General features: G+C 52.7%; 1 protein-coding gene across 2 annotated transcripts in view; it reads left to right on the top strand.

The window, feature by feature from the left end:
- GALNT17 (polypeptide N-acetylgalactosaminyltransferase 17) overlaps positions 1 to 13,409 on the top strand; it is a 217,281-nt gene that overhangs the window by 137,879 nt on the left and 65,993 nt on the right. The window lies entirely within an intron of this gene.

Raw genomic sequence — 13,409 nt, 5'->3', positions numbered from 1 at the left:
ACTTTGAGGCCACTCTAGGAAGTCTGTGCTGCAGGATCTCAGGGGGTTGTTTGCAGCTGCTGTCATAGAATCACAGAATCATAGAATCAGCTGGGTTGGAAGAGACCTCTGAGATCATCAAGTCCAAGCCTTGGTCCAACTCCAGTCCCTTTACCAGATCATGGCACTCAGTGCCACGGCCAAGCTCAGAGAACATCAACAGCACCGAGGCAGCTCCTTCGCACCTAATTCCCTTCATTTGCCTTTAATTAAGGGAGATGATCCGCAGCCTCCGGAGCGCTGGTTTCTCCTGAGGGAGGTGGGGATGTGGGAAGAGCCATGCCAGAGGGTTTGGGGAGCCTGCAGGGTGTCCAAGGGGGATCAGGGAGGCACGGGAAGGGTGGGAATGAGGCTGGGCTGCCTTCCCACTTCCAGCCACAGACCATTTCACAGAATCATAGAATGGATTGAGTTGGAAAAGACCTCCGAGATCATCAAGTCCAACCCTTGGGCCAACTCCAGTCCCTTTAGCAGATCATGGCACTCAGTCCCATGGCCAAGCTCAGCTGAAAAACCTCCAGGGTTGGGGAATCCACCCCCTCTCTGGGCAGCCCATTCCAATCCCTGAGCACTCTCTCTGCAAAGAAGTTTTTTCTGCTCTCCAACTTCAATTTCCCCTGGCAGAGCTTGAGCCCATCGTGCCCCCTTGTCCTATTGCTGAGTGCCTGGGAGAAGAGACCAACCCCCACCTGGCCAGAACTTCCCTTCAGGCAGTTCCAGACAGTGCTGAGGTCACCTCTGAGCCTCCTCTTCTCCAGGCTGAACACCCCCAGCTCCCTCAGCCTCTTCCCACAGCACTTGTGCTCCAGTCCCTTCTCCAGCCTCTTCTCTTCTCACTTGGGTTGGAAGAGACCTCTGAGATCATCAAGTCCAACCCTTGATCCAACCGCACAGAGTGCCCTGGGCTGGTGATCCCAGTGGGGTTGGATCAAGACATGGTTGGATCAAGACATGGTGGATTCTCCATCCCTGGAGGTGTTTCAGAGGACATTCAGTGCCACCTCCAGTCCCTTCTCCAGCCTCGTTGCTCTTCTCTGGCCCCGCTCCAGCCCCTCAATCTCTTTCCTCAACTGAGGGGCCCAGAACTGAACACAACACTCAAGGTGTGGCCTCCCCAAGGCAGAGTCCAGGGGAAGGGTCACTGCCCTGGGCCTGCTGGCCACGCTAGTTTGGATCCAGATGATTCCAGCTGATTTCTGAGGGGGTTGTGGAGCTCAGAATATGAATTAGTGTCCCTTGTTTCTGCCTTAATGAACTCCTGCAGCTGCTGGAGGAGCTGGGGCAGACACAGAGGGCTGAGCTTTGGTGCCCAATCCCTCTGGCAGGACTGGCCAAACCCTTCCCCTGCTGAGCCTGATTGCAGAGCTCCCTCTGCTCCTGAGCCAGGACTTCCCAGCAGCTGCAGAGGGAGGAGGTGACATTCAGGCCTGGTGGAACTCACTGTTGCAAGAGATTTGCTCTGGGATGTGCTTTGCAGAAGGAAGAGCTTGACTCAGCTCTTTGCATTTACATATTTCCAAGTTAGGACTCCCACACAGAGAAAGTCACCTTGTCTCTTCCCCACTTGGAAGCAGCAAACAGGGCTGGGATTGGTCCTCCAGCCTCCTCCAGGTCTGGCTGCATTTCAGTTTGGCTGAGATGTCTGTAGAGAAATCAAGGGTTGTGGCTTGGAAAAGCTCCTGCTCAAACATGGTGCTGAGAGGTCAGAGATGTTCCCCTTTGGCTCCATCCTGGGGCTGCTCCAGGGAGTGGGAATCAGCAACCAGCACTTGGAGGTGTCTGTGTAACCCAGAGCAGCTCAGGGTGTGAGACAGAGCTGTGTGTGCTCTGCACAAGCCACAGACACCAGCAGGGCTTGGGGATCTCCTCTGCAAGAAGAATTTTGGTGCTGAACTCACACAGTTCTCACTCCAGAGCTCCACAAATGTTTCCCCACTCAGCAGTTCCTCACTCTGGCAGATGTTCCTGGAGCAGCAGGATTAGGATCTGCTGCTCTGGAGTCCAGCTGGGATGGATTTTTTTCATGGGGTCCATCAGGGGAGATGATGTGTTGGTTTTGTCTTCACAGTGGTCCCAATGCAATGGGAACAGGAGGTTGGAACAAGGGATGGGCAGGAAAACAATCTCATAACACACAGGGCAGGGGGAGAGGAGGCACAGAAGGCTCTTCTTGAGTTCCTCACTCTGGCAAGATGTTCCTGGAGCAGCAGGATTGGGATCTGCTGCTCTGGAGCCCAAATGGGGTGGATTTTTTTCCATGGGGTCCATCAGGGGAGATGATGTGCTGGTTTTGTCTTCAAAATGGTCCCAATCCAGTACAAAGGGGAGGTTGGAACAAGGGATGGGCAGGAAAAGTGTCATTATAACACAAAAGGCACAGAGTCTGGGCTGGATGAGAGGAGGCACAGAGGGCTCTTCTTGAGTTCCTCACTCTGGCAGATGTTCCTGGAGCAGCAGGATTAGGATCTGCTGCACTGGAGTCCAGCTGGGGTGGATTTCTTCCAGGGGGTCCATCATGAGAGATGATGTTTTTGTCTTCACAGTGGTCCCAATGCAATGGGAACAGGAGGTTGGAACAAGGGATGGGCAGGAGAACAATCTCATTGTAGCACACAGAGCACAAGACTGGGCTGGGGCAGAGGAGGCACAGAGGGCTCTTCTTGAGTTCCTCACTCTGGCAGATGTTCCTGGAGCAGCAGGATTGGGATCTGCTGCTCTGGAGTCCAGCTGGGATGGATTTTTTTCATGGGGTCCATCATGAGAGATGATGTGCTGGTTTTGTCTTCAAAATGGTCCCAATCCAGTACAAAGGGGAGGTTGGAACAAGGGATGGGCAGGAAAAGTGTCATTATAACACAAAAGGCACAGAGTCTGGGCTGGATGAGAGGAGGCACAGAGGGCTCTTCTTGAGTTCCTCACTCTGGCAGATGTTCCTGGAGCAGCAGGATTAGGATCTGCTGCACTGGAGTCCAGCTGGGGTGGATTTCTTCCAGGGGGTCCATCATGAGAGATGATGTTTTTGTCTTCACAGTGGTCCCAATGCAATGGGAACAGGAGGTTGGAACAAGGGATGGGCAGGAAAGCAATCTCATAACACACAGGGCAGGGGGAAAGGAGGCACAGAGGGCTCTTCTTGAGTTCCTCACTCTGGCAGATGTTCCTGGAGCAGCAGGATTGGGATCTGCTGCTCTGGAGTCCAGCTGGGGTGGATTTTTTTCCATGGGGTCCATCATGGGAGATGATGTGTTGGTTTTGTCTTCACAATGGTCCCAATCCAATGGGAACAGGCAGTTGGAACAAGGGATGGGCAAGGGAATTGCTTTGGCACTCGGGTTTGTGCCAGCCCGCGGTGCCAGCGGTGTGTTTGTGCCCAGGGGCACAGCCCTGGCTCACAGCACTGTTGTTACAGGCACTGATCCACCCAGAGAGGCTCCTCCCCTGGGTGCTGCTGTTTGGCCTGAGTGTTCAGAGATTAAAAACCACGTTCCAGCCAGAGGCAGAGCAGGTTTGTTCTGGTGATGCTCTCAGGGGCCTCTCTCCACCTTTAAAAGTCAATTTGTTGTGGTTTCTTTCATCTCATTGTCACTTGAAGCAAGTGTAGAAGCTGGAGGAGGATTTTGGTGTGAGCTGGGACAGAACTCGCTGCCCAAGTCCCATTTTGGCATCTTTGGCATCTCAGTGGAAGGTCTGGAGGTTGAATCCTGACCCTTCAGCCCCACTTTGGTGCTGAGGTGGGCTGAGAGCTGGGTCTGAGCAGAGAGAACTTTGGTTACCTTTGGGATTTGTTGCCCATGACTTTTGTGCTGAGTGGAGAGGAAGAACAGGAATGAAAGTCAATGGCTTGGCTGCCCCTGAGAAAAAATATATTCACATTAAAGTAAGGAAAGTAAATACCACGTTCCTCTTAAGTGCCTGATAGTTACACATATTACATCTCAAAGTAATTATCATTTAATTAGCAGGCTGGCAACAGTGCAAGGAGATGAAGTTACAGCTACTGAGCTGTTCCTGCTGGTAGGGAGAGATGTTCCTGATGGAGCCATTCCTGCAGGAGCCCTTTGGAATGGCCCCTGGGGAGTGTCAGCAGCACCACAGAGCCAAAACCTCTGACAGAGGAGAGACCCAGAGGTGGTACCAAAACCTTCAGGGTTTCCATGGCTGAGGAATGTGATGCTCCCAGGGTGTGCTTAGGGTTGGATGTCAGGTTAGATGAGCACGTGCAATCCTGGACACCCAAACTCTGGTCACCACCTGAGGAATTTCTAAGTTTGTCCCTTTTTATTCTCCCTTCTCCTGCACCAAACATTTTGTTTAAGTGCCAAATGTTGAGGATTCATAGATCATGGGATGGGTTGGGTTGGAAGGGACCTTAAAGATCATCTCATGGGCAGGGACACCTCCCACCAGCCCAGGGTGCTCCAAGCCCTGTCCAACCTGACCTTGGACACTCCCAGCGCTGGGGCAGCCACAGCTGCTCTGGGCACCTGTGCCAGGCCCTGCCCACCCTCCCAGCCAACAATTCCTTCCCAATATCCCACCTATCCCTGCCCTCTGGCAGTGGGAAGCCACTCCCTGTGTCCTGTCCCTCCATCCCTTGTCCCCAGTCCCTCTCCAGCTCTCCTGGAGCCCCTTTAGGCCCTGGAAGGGGCTCTCAGGTCTCCCAGGAGACCATGGGAAGCCACTTCCCCATGTCCTGTTCCTCTCCAGCCCCTGGGAAAGTGCACTGAAATAACTGTTATTCCTCTACCTCGTCATCTTCAGGGGTTGGGGGTTTGGGGTGGAGGAGCTGAAACAAGATGATCTTTAAGGTCCTTTCCAACCCAAACCATTCTGTGACTCCATGAACAAAAAGGAGCAGAAAACCTTCACCTTCCCAGAGGTGACATCTCAGCATTCAGGAGCTCTCAGGTCAGTGAGGTTTTCCAAGTGCTGCAAATGCAAATCCTTAAATCCAGGCCTGGATAAACCCATTGGCTGGTGGAGTGTCATGACATCTGATCTCCACCAACAGAGCTCTCAGTGGAGCCTTTTAGGGGCTTTTCAGGGGCTTCAACCCCTGTCATTAAAGAAATCACTTGACTGCAGCCAATTTTATGAGGTTTTACTCTTTTTGGTGTTTTATTTCTCAGCCCTCTTTGTCGTGGGTTACAGGAGTTGTGGAGAGAAGGGAAGAGGAGCAGGAGAAGGGAAGAGGAGCAGAAGAAGGGAAGAGGGGGGGGAAAGGGTGTAATTAGGTTTATATTAACGATATTTAAACTATTCTTTGCACAAGAATATTCAAGTTTCAGGAGGGACTCTGTTCAGAGCTATTTTTTTCACACAGTTACACACAATCTTCAAACCCACACACACCATGCAAACCATCCAACACCACCCAGCTACAGCTAATTATGAAGTAATAGATATTTCCTAAAATTGGTAGATTCTAAACAGTCTTAATGCAACTTATTTTATCTTTATGACAGACTTCTATTAATGTTACTCTGTAGAGTTTCTGCAGCTTCTTTTCTTGGTTCTGCACCAGCTCAAGGTCTCCTGACAAATCCCATTCCTATCTGAGCAGCACCTGCAAACTTGTCCTTGGTTTGCCAGCCTGGAAATGTCTGAATGCCAACAGTGAGAGCTGGCTGAAGGCTCTGGCTGCCCAGCTGAGGATCTGGGAGGGTTGGTGAGGGCACTGCCCCCTCTGCTCCCAGCTGCCCAACGAGCTGCATTTCAGTCGCTGCCAATTAGCACAAATGAGGGTTAAAACTACTCGTGGCCAAACTCAGCCAGGGGCTGATGTTGCCCTGGGGAGTTGGGCATCTCTGAGGGGGAATAAATAGCTCTGATTTGCATAGAGGAACATTGTTGGGGGAGTGGAGAGTTCAGGGTGGGATTGAAACCCTGGAAAAGCTTCTCAGGAGCTGCTGGAGGTGTCAGGTCGACAGGAGGCAGGGCTGTGACCTCCTGGTGCTTAAGGAGGTGTTTGCTCCCCTTCCCTGCCCCTGTTCTGTAACAGCAGATTCCCTCTGGAGGGATGCACAGATTCCCTGTGGAGGGATGCACAGATTCCCTATGGAGGGATGCACAGATTCCCTATAAAGGGATGCACAGATTCCCTATGGAGGGATACACAGATTCCCTCTGGGGGATGCACAGATTCCCTCTGGAGGGATGCACAGATTCCCTGTAGGGATACACAGATTCCCTCTGGAGGGATGCACAGATTCCTATGGGAGGTCCACAGATTCCCTATGGAGGGATGCACAGATTCCCTATGGAGGGATGCACAGATTCCCTATAAAGGGATGCACAGATTCCCTGCAGGGATGCACAGATTCCCTGTAGGGATACACAGATTCCCTCTGGAGGGATGCACAGATTCCCTATGGGGGATGCACAGATTCCCTCTGGGAGATGCACAGATTCCCTCTGGAGGGATGCACAGATCTTTCTTGATGGATGATGGATGTGGGACATGGATGGGCAGTTGGCCCATGAATTAAGGGTCTTCTGGTGTCCTCTGACACTCCCCTGATGCATGTGGGACATGGATGGGCAGTTGGCTCATGGATTAAGGGTCTTCTGGACACTTCCTTGATGGATGATGAATGTGGGATATGGATGGGCAGTTGGTCCACGGATTAAGGGTCTGCTGGTGTCCTCTGACACTTTCCTGATGGATGTGGGACATGGATGGGCAGTTGGCCCATGGATCAAGGGTCTGCTGGTGTCTTCTGACCCTTCCCTGATGGAGGTGGGACATGGATGGGCAGTTGGCCCATGGATTAAGGGTCTTCTGGTGGGAGCAAGTCCAGAGGAGGTCCCAAAGGTGATAAGGGGACTTGAGCACCTCCCCTGTGGACTCAGGCTGGGAAAATTGTGTGGAGACCTCAGAGCACCTCCCAGGATCTGAAAGGGGCTCCAAGGAAGCCAGAGAGGGACTTTGCACCAGGAACTGGAGTGACAGGACAAGGGAGAATGGGGTCAAATGACAGAGGGCAGGGTTAGATGGATGTTGGGGAGGAACTGTTGGCTGGGAGGGGCACAGGGTGCCCAGAGCAGCTGTGGCTGCCCCATCCCTGGGAGTGTCCAAGGCCAGGCTGGACAGGGCTTGGAGCACCCTGGGCTGGTGGGAGGTGTCCCTTCCCAGGGCAGGGGTTGGGATGGGATGAGCTTTAAGGTCCCTTCCAACTCAAACATTCCATGATTCCGAAATGCTGGAATTTGGTATGGAGAGAGACAAAAAACTTCCTTCTGGGCAGGTAAAGGATGGCCCCAAATATGCCAAATGTGGGGCTGTGTCTCCCAAAGGGTTGTTTTGTGGAAGGTGAGCAAGTCCATGATCCAAGTTTATTAAAATCAGCAGTTTGATGGGAACTGGACACCCTTCCAGGCTGTTCCCACCCTCCTTGCACTCAGTGCTAGAACCACTAATTATTTTTTTTTATTTTAATATCTTTTTCCTCCATATTTTATAACTTGCTCTTTATATCAAATTGGAAGCCAAAGGAAATTAATTTCCTTGAATTGAAGGAGCAATCTCCTTGAGACTGTTTAATCATTAGATGATAACTGTGTGCTGAAGAAAGGAAGACCATTAAAGGAACTTAATAGAGCAGGAGAAACGTTTTTCCCTCTATCTCCTCCATCTTTATTTGGAGATCCACTCCGAGGATATTTCATAAAAGCTGCTCTTGCTGACCTTTCCTCCCAGACTCTGCAGAGGAACCAACCAAAATAACGGCGGGGAGGTGACACTGTGGATTTCTGGATACAAACCCACTAATAGTCCTCACCACCTCTGCTCTTCCTTCCTGCCAAATGGTGGGTTTGCTTTCTCATTAAAGGCAGAATAGCTGTGGGGACAAATAAAAATGCACTCAGCTGAGCTGTGTGAGTTTTTAAAACCAAGCTGTGTTAATGCTTTTAATTAAGGGGCAGGAGAACAAGAGGCTCTCTCAGCTCTTTGTCTGCAGGCCATTCTTTGGTTGGGGATGAACAATCTGCTGTTGTCAAGGGCCACCTTTTTGAGGGATTTACTCCCACAGCAAATGGTGGGTTTATTTAAATTGTCCTCATTTATTTCATAGGGAGTGTTGTTACAAAGAGGAAAGAGGCTCTTTCTTTGTGCTGCTTGAGGGACCCACCAAGGGCTGCTCAGGAGCTTTGGGACTTCGTGGTGGCCTCAAACAGGATCTGCAGCAAAACTGAGCAGGAGAATGGGAAGGTGAAGTTCCTCAATCCCAGTTAGAATTCCAGAATATGCTGGGAGGGATCCACATGGAACATCAGTCCAACCCCCAGCCCTGCCCAGGCCCAGCCCCAAGAGTCACCCCCTGTGCCCCAGAGCATCATCCAAACCCTCCTAGAGCTCTGGCAGCCCTGGGGCTGTTTCCAAGAGTATTTTGGGAAGGAGCAGGAACTCTGTGCTCTTTAAAGTGAAGTCACAATGCAAAGGCTTAGGAAGGAATCCTGCCCTGGGAGGGTGGGCAGGCCCTGGCACAGGTTGGGCAGAGAAGCTGTGGCTGCCCCATCCCTGGGAGTGTCCCAGGCCAGGTTGGACAGGGCTTGGAGCAACCTGGGCTGGTGGGAGGTGTCCCTACCCATGGCATCAAGATGATCTTCAAGGTCCTTTCCACCCCAAACCATGCTGTGATTCTACAAAACAGTAATGCAAGAAGTTCTCTGAGGTTGCAGGTCAAAACAGTGACCCTTCCCCTGGACTCTGCCTTGGGGAGGCCACACCTTGAGTGTTGTGTTCAGTTCTGGGCCCCTCAGTTGAGGAAAGAGATTGAGGGGCTGGAGCGGGGAAGAAGAGCAACGAGGCTGGAGAAGGGACTGGATGTGACACTGAGTGTCCTCTGAAACACCTCCAGGGACAGAGAATCCACCATGTCTTGATCCAAGGGATCAAGGGTTGGACTTGATGATCTCAGAGGTCTCTTCCAACCCAAGTGAGAAGAGAAGAGGGTGGAGAAGGGACTGGAGCACAAGTGCTGTGGGGAGAGGCTGAGGGAGCTGGGGGTGTTCAGCCTGGAGAAGAGGAGGCTCAGAGGTGACCTCAGCACTGTCTGGAACTGCCTGAAGGGAAGTTCTGGCCAGGTGGGGGTTGGTCTCTTCTCCCAGGCACTCAGCAATAGGACAAGGGGGCACGATGGGCTCAAGCTCTGCCAGGGGAAATTGAAGTTGGAGATCAGAAAGAAATTCTTTTCAGAGAGAGTGCTCAGGGATTGGAATGGGCTGCCCAGAGAGGGGGTGGATTCCCCATCCCTGGAGGTTTTTCAGCTGAGCTTGGCCGTGGCACTGAGTGCCATGATCTGGTAAAGGGACTGGAGTTGGCCCAAGGGTTGGACTTGATGATCTCAGAGGTCTTTTCCAACCTAATCCATTCTATGATTCTTGGCTCTTGAGCAGTTCCCAGTTCACAAAACCTGGTGGTGAGTTCCCAGTGAGCCACATTATGGGTCACAATTGCAGTTTCTTTGCTCCAAAACTTTCACCTGGATTCTTCTTCTGGCTTTCAACTGTTCCTTGAGTGCCTTTAACAGACCTAACAGGGTTTGAGTGGAGAAGTCAGAGGTTCCCCTGCTCCACCTCCCCTGCTCCCAGTGGAGGAGATGAACTGAGTTGTTCAGAGTCTGTATTAAACCAGAGCAACTTACCCTTCTGTTTAATTCCAGCAGGTAATCTGGGATAATGGAGCTATTAGATTTGGCATCTGGAACGTGGTTATCATTCCAGAAAGAATTGCTTGTGCTAATGGCAGTTCACTTGCTACAAACAAAGCAAGAGAATCGAAATCTTAAGCACCAGAGTGGCAGCAAACCATGACACATTATCCTGTTGGTGGAGGGAAGGCTGAGGCTGCTGTCAGGGAGGGAATCTATTGAAAAACCCTCTGATGGATTCCAATTCCAGCTAATTCCAGCTGGCAGCAACGTCCAGCTCATCTCCCAGTCTGCCCCCAGTATTGGCAGGGCTGGAAATGGTAACAAAGTGCCTTTTGGCAGAGGAGCTCAGGGGTTTCACCCAGAGCAGTTTGGCCTCTGCCAGGAGGTCACTGAACCCTGGGGTGCCCTGGGGGCCCCAAAAGCTCCTCTGGCAGATCTGGGCACTGTGTGTGGTGTGGATGGAGAGGTCTGATCCTTGTTTTCTGTGGTCCAGCTCTGGGTGTTTTCAGGGGGTGTTTGCACCTCTGCAGGCAAAACTTAGAAGTTCAGACCTGAATGTGCTCCACAGCATGGACCAGCCATGGAGTGGCCTTTGGGCCAGGATTTGGGGGCTGCTGCTAAAACACATGAGCCTGTTGCCCTGCCTGCACCTCCAGACCAGCATCCCTCTGGAGAAGGGCAGTTTCTGAGTGCTGGGAGGTTTCCAGATACACGACCTGCTGGTGAGGTTCCACCCTGGGGGCAGCACAAGGTCCAGGTGAGGACCTGCAGAGGTGATGGCCATCCCATCCTGCATGGTGGAGCTGCCACCTGCTCCAAGCTCTGAGCTCAGGGTGGGCAGGGGGGTCCCACAGCTGCCCAGAAAGGCAGACTCTGGCAGTCCCTTGGCACAGCTTAGCTCCATTCAGCTTCCCTGCTGATCCAGGTGGATCTTTGGGTTTTTCCTTTACACTGTGGATCCAAACAGAAGCAGTTAAATGGGAGAGTGCTTTTTATGTTTCTATTCTAGTCCAGAAAATACCCCAGGGGGCAAACTTTTCCCACACCAGAAGTGCAGCACCCCAGTGTGGCCCCCAAGCAGGCAGAGCACAACAAGGCACATTTGTTCTGTGCCACACTCTGTGCCAGAGTGGCATTTTATGGAGAGGGTGTGCTGGTTTAAAGATAACCTGGCAGGAGAAATGAACCCAACACAAGAGAGATAACAAGTCAGAGTTACAACTTAATAACAATATCACAAGAAATGCAATGGCACAAAGAGAAATTGGGTTTAACCCCCAAGCCCAGCAGTGGAACCCACCCCCTGGGGCACAAACACAGGGGGGTTTGGTGGCCCCTGTGCTGAGCCCCACGTGGTTCCCCTGAGTCCAAAGGAAAAGGAAGGGACAAACCTGTTGGTGCAGATGATGGCACAGTCTGGTGGAGAGTGGTGGGCTCCTCCTGGCCAGGGGCTGCTCCTCCTCTGGATCCAGTGAGTGGTTCCCCAGTCCCCAACCCACAAGATTGTCTCCCCTGAGGTTTGGGTGGGAGCCCCCAGTGCCTCCCCCAGGGCAGGGAGTTCCACACTGGGGGATCTGACTCTGGCAGTCAGGGGGGATTTTGGAATGGTTGCTGGCCCCTGAGCAGAGCTGAGCCCTCAGGTGGGTGTGGAGGTGCCAAGGAGTCCCTGCAGGGCAGTTCTCCCAGCTCCTCTGCCAGGCTTCTTTCCCAGCCAGCTCCCAGCCTGAGGGCTCAGCTGTGCCCTGGGCAGCTGCTGCCAATGGGCCATTGGGAACAGTTGCTGGGCAATGGCCCAGAGGGTTTAGAATGCCCAGCTTTGGGCACACCCACACAGGGACAAACTGCTCCCACCTGCTCAACTGGGACAGAGGGTCAGGAGTGTTTAACCACTCAGAGAACACCCTGAAATGTGAGCTCAGCCAGGATGAATGAGAACATCATCCTCCTCTCCTCCCAGGGAGCTGTGTGAGCTGCAGCACTGGGCAGTGAGGGAGGAACAGACCCATCCATTCTGTCCTTCCAACTGCACACTTATGATGAGTTAACCCCTGGCTCTGTTTTCCCTCACTCCTTGTGCTGTTCCAGTGAGGGCAGTGCTGTACCACCCTCCTTTTCTCTGTGATTTCCCTGACCAGCCCTCCTGCTCAGCTGCTCTGACACTCCGAGGGCTTTGGAGGTTTTGGAGGATGGATGTGACAACTGACCCTGTTGGTGCTGGTGGAACAAATGGCCCAGCAGATGGGTCTGCAAACAGTTGTCTTGAGCTTTTAAAGGTTTTGCTTCTGAAGAGAGCTTCTTGCTCTTGGTGATGGCTCCTCTGTGATGTGTTAGAAAGATCCCAACTGGAAACCTTCTTTCACAGGATTCCATAAAAACTCATCTCTGTCCTGAAGTCAACTCTGTTATGACAGATCAGAAGGAAGGGAAAGGAAATGCAATTTTCCATATCCTTCACTTATAACAGTCACAGACTGTGCTGAGCTGGAAGGGACCCACAAGGATCCTGAGTCCAATCCTCAGCCCTGCCCAGGCCCAGCCCCAAGAGTCACCTCCTGTGCCCCAGAGCATCATCCAAACCCTCCTGGAGCTCTGGCAGCCTTGGGGCTGTGGGCAGTGCAAACCCAGAGACATTATGCCCTTGCCTGTAGACACCCTGAGGTATTTTCAGCAAAGCCAAAGCCTGAGAGCTTCTCAGTAACTTAACCCCCAGGAGAACTCTTTCTCCAGCCTGTACACAGGGAATGAACTGGAATTGTGGATAATATCATTGCAGTGGTGAAACAGTCTCTCTTCAAAGGTCCTGGGGGACATCAGGCCCAGCACAGCCCAGGGAGGGGATTGTCCCACTCTGCTCTGCTCTGGGGCAGCCCCACCTGCAGGGCTGGGGCACTTTGGGGGCACACAATGGAAGGGAGACATTGAGCCATTGGAGAGTGTCCAAAGGAGGGCACAGAGATGGTTCAGGGCCTGGAGGGGCAGCGAGTGAGGGCACTGAGGGCACTTGGTGTGTTCAGCTGGAGAAGAGGAGACTGAGGGGAGAGCTCAGTGCAGGGACAACTCCCTGGGGAGGGACAGAGGAGGGGCAGGCACTGAGCTCTGCCCTGTGGGACCAGGGACAGCACCCAGGGAATGGCTGGAGCTGTGCCAGGGCAGGGACAGCACCCAGGGAATGGCTGGAGCTGTGCCAGGGCAGGGACAGCACCCAGGGAATGGCTGGAGCTGTGCCAGGGCAGGGACAGGTTGGATCCCAGGCAAAGCTCCTTCCCCCAGAGGGTGGTGGGCACTGCCCAGGCTCCCCAGGGCAGTGGGGAGTGCCCATCCCTGAAGGGGTTTAACAGCCATGTGGATGTGGCACTTGGGGACAGGGGGCAGTGATGGCCTTGGCAATGCTGGGATGGTTGGACTTGGTGATCTCAAAGGGATTTTCAACCCTGATGAGTCTGTGACTGTCTGAGATTCTCCATATGAAAATATAACTATTCTATTTTGCCATTTGTTCCTTCTCAAACCAAGGGGGCAAAAGGATTTTCGTATGAAATGTCGATGAGCCCAAAGGAACTGATTCAAAGTGTGACCCAAACCTGCCCTGGCACTCCAGAGCTGCTTCTGCAGAGCTGAGGGGGGGTCTCTGCTCTCTGTGCTCAGGGACAGCACCCAGGGAATGGCTGGAGCTGTGCCAGGGCAGGGACAGCACCCAGGGAATGGCTGGAGCTG

Source organism: Pithys albifrons, chromosome 21 (assembly GCF_047495875.1).
Source record: "Pithys albifrons albifrons isolate INPA30051 chromosome 21, PitAlb_v1, whole genome shotgun sequence".
Lineage (NCBI taxonomy): Eukaryota > Metazoa > Chordata > Aves > Passeriformes > Thamnophilidae > Pithys > Pithys albifrons.
This window is presented reverse-complemented; position numbering and strand designations above follow the sequence as displayed.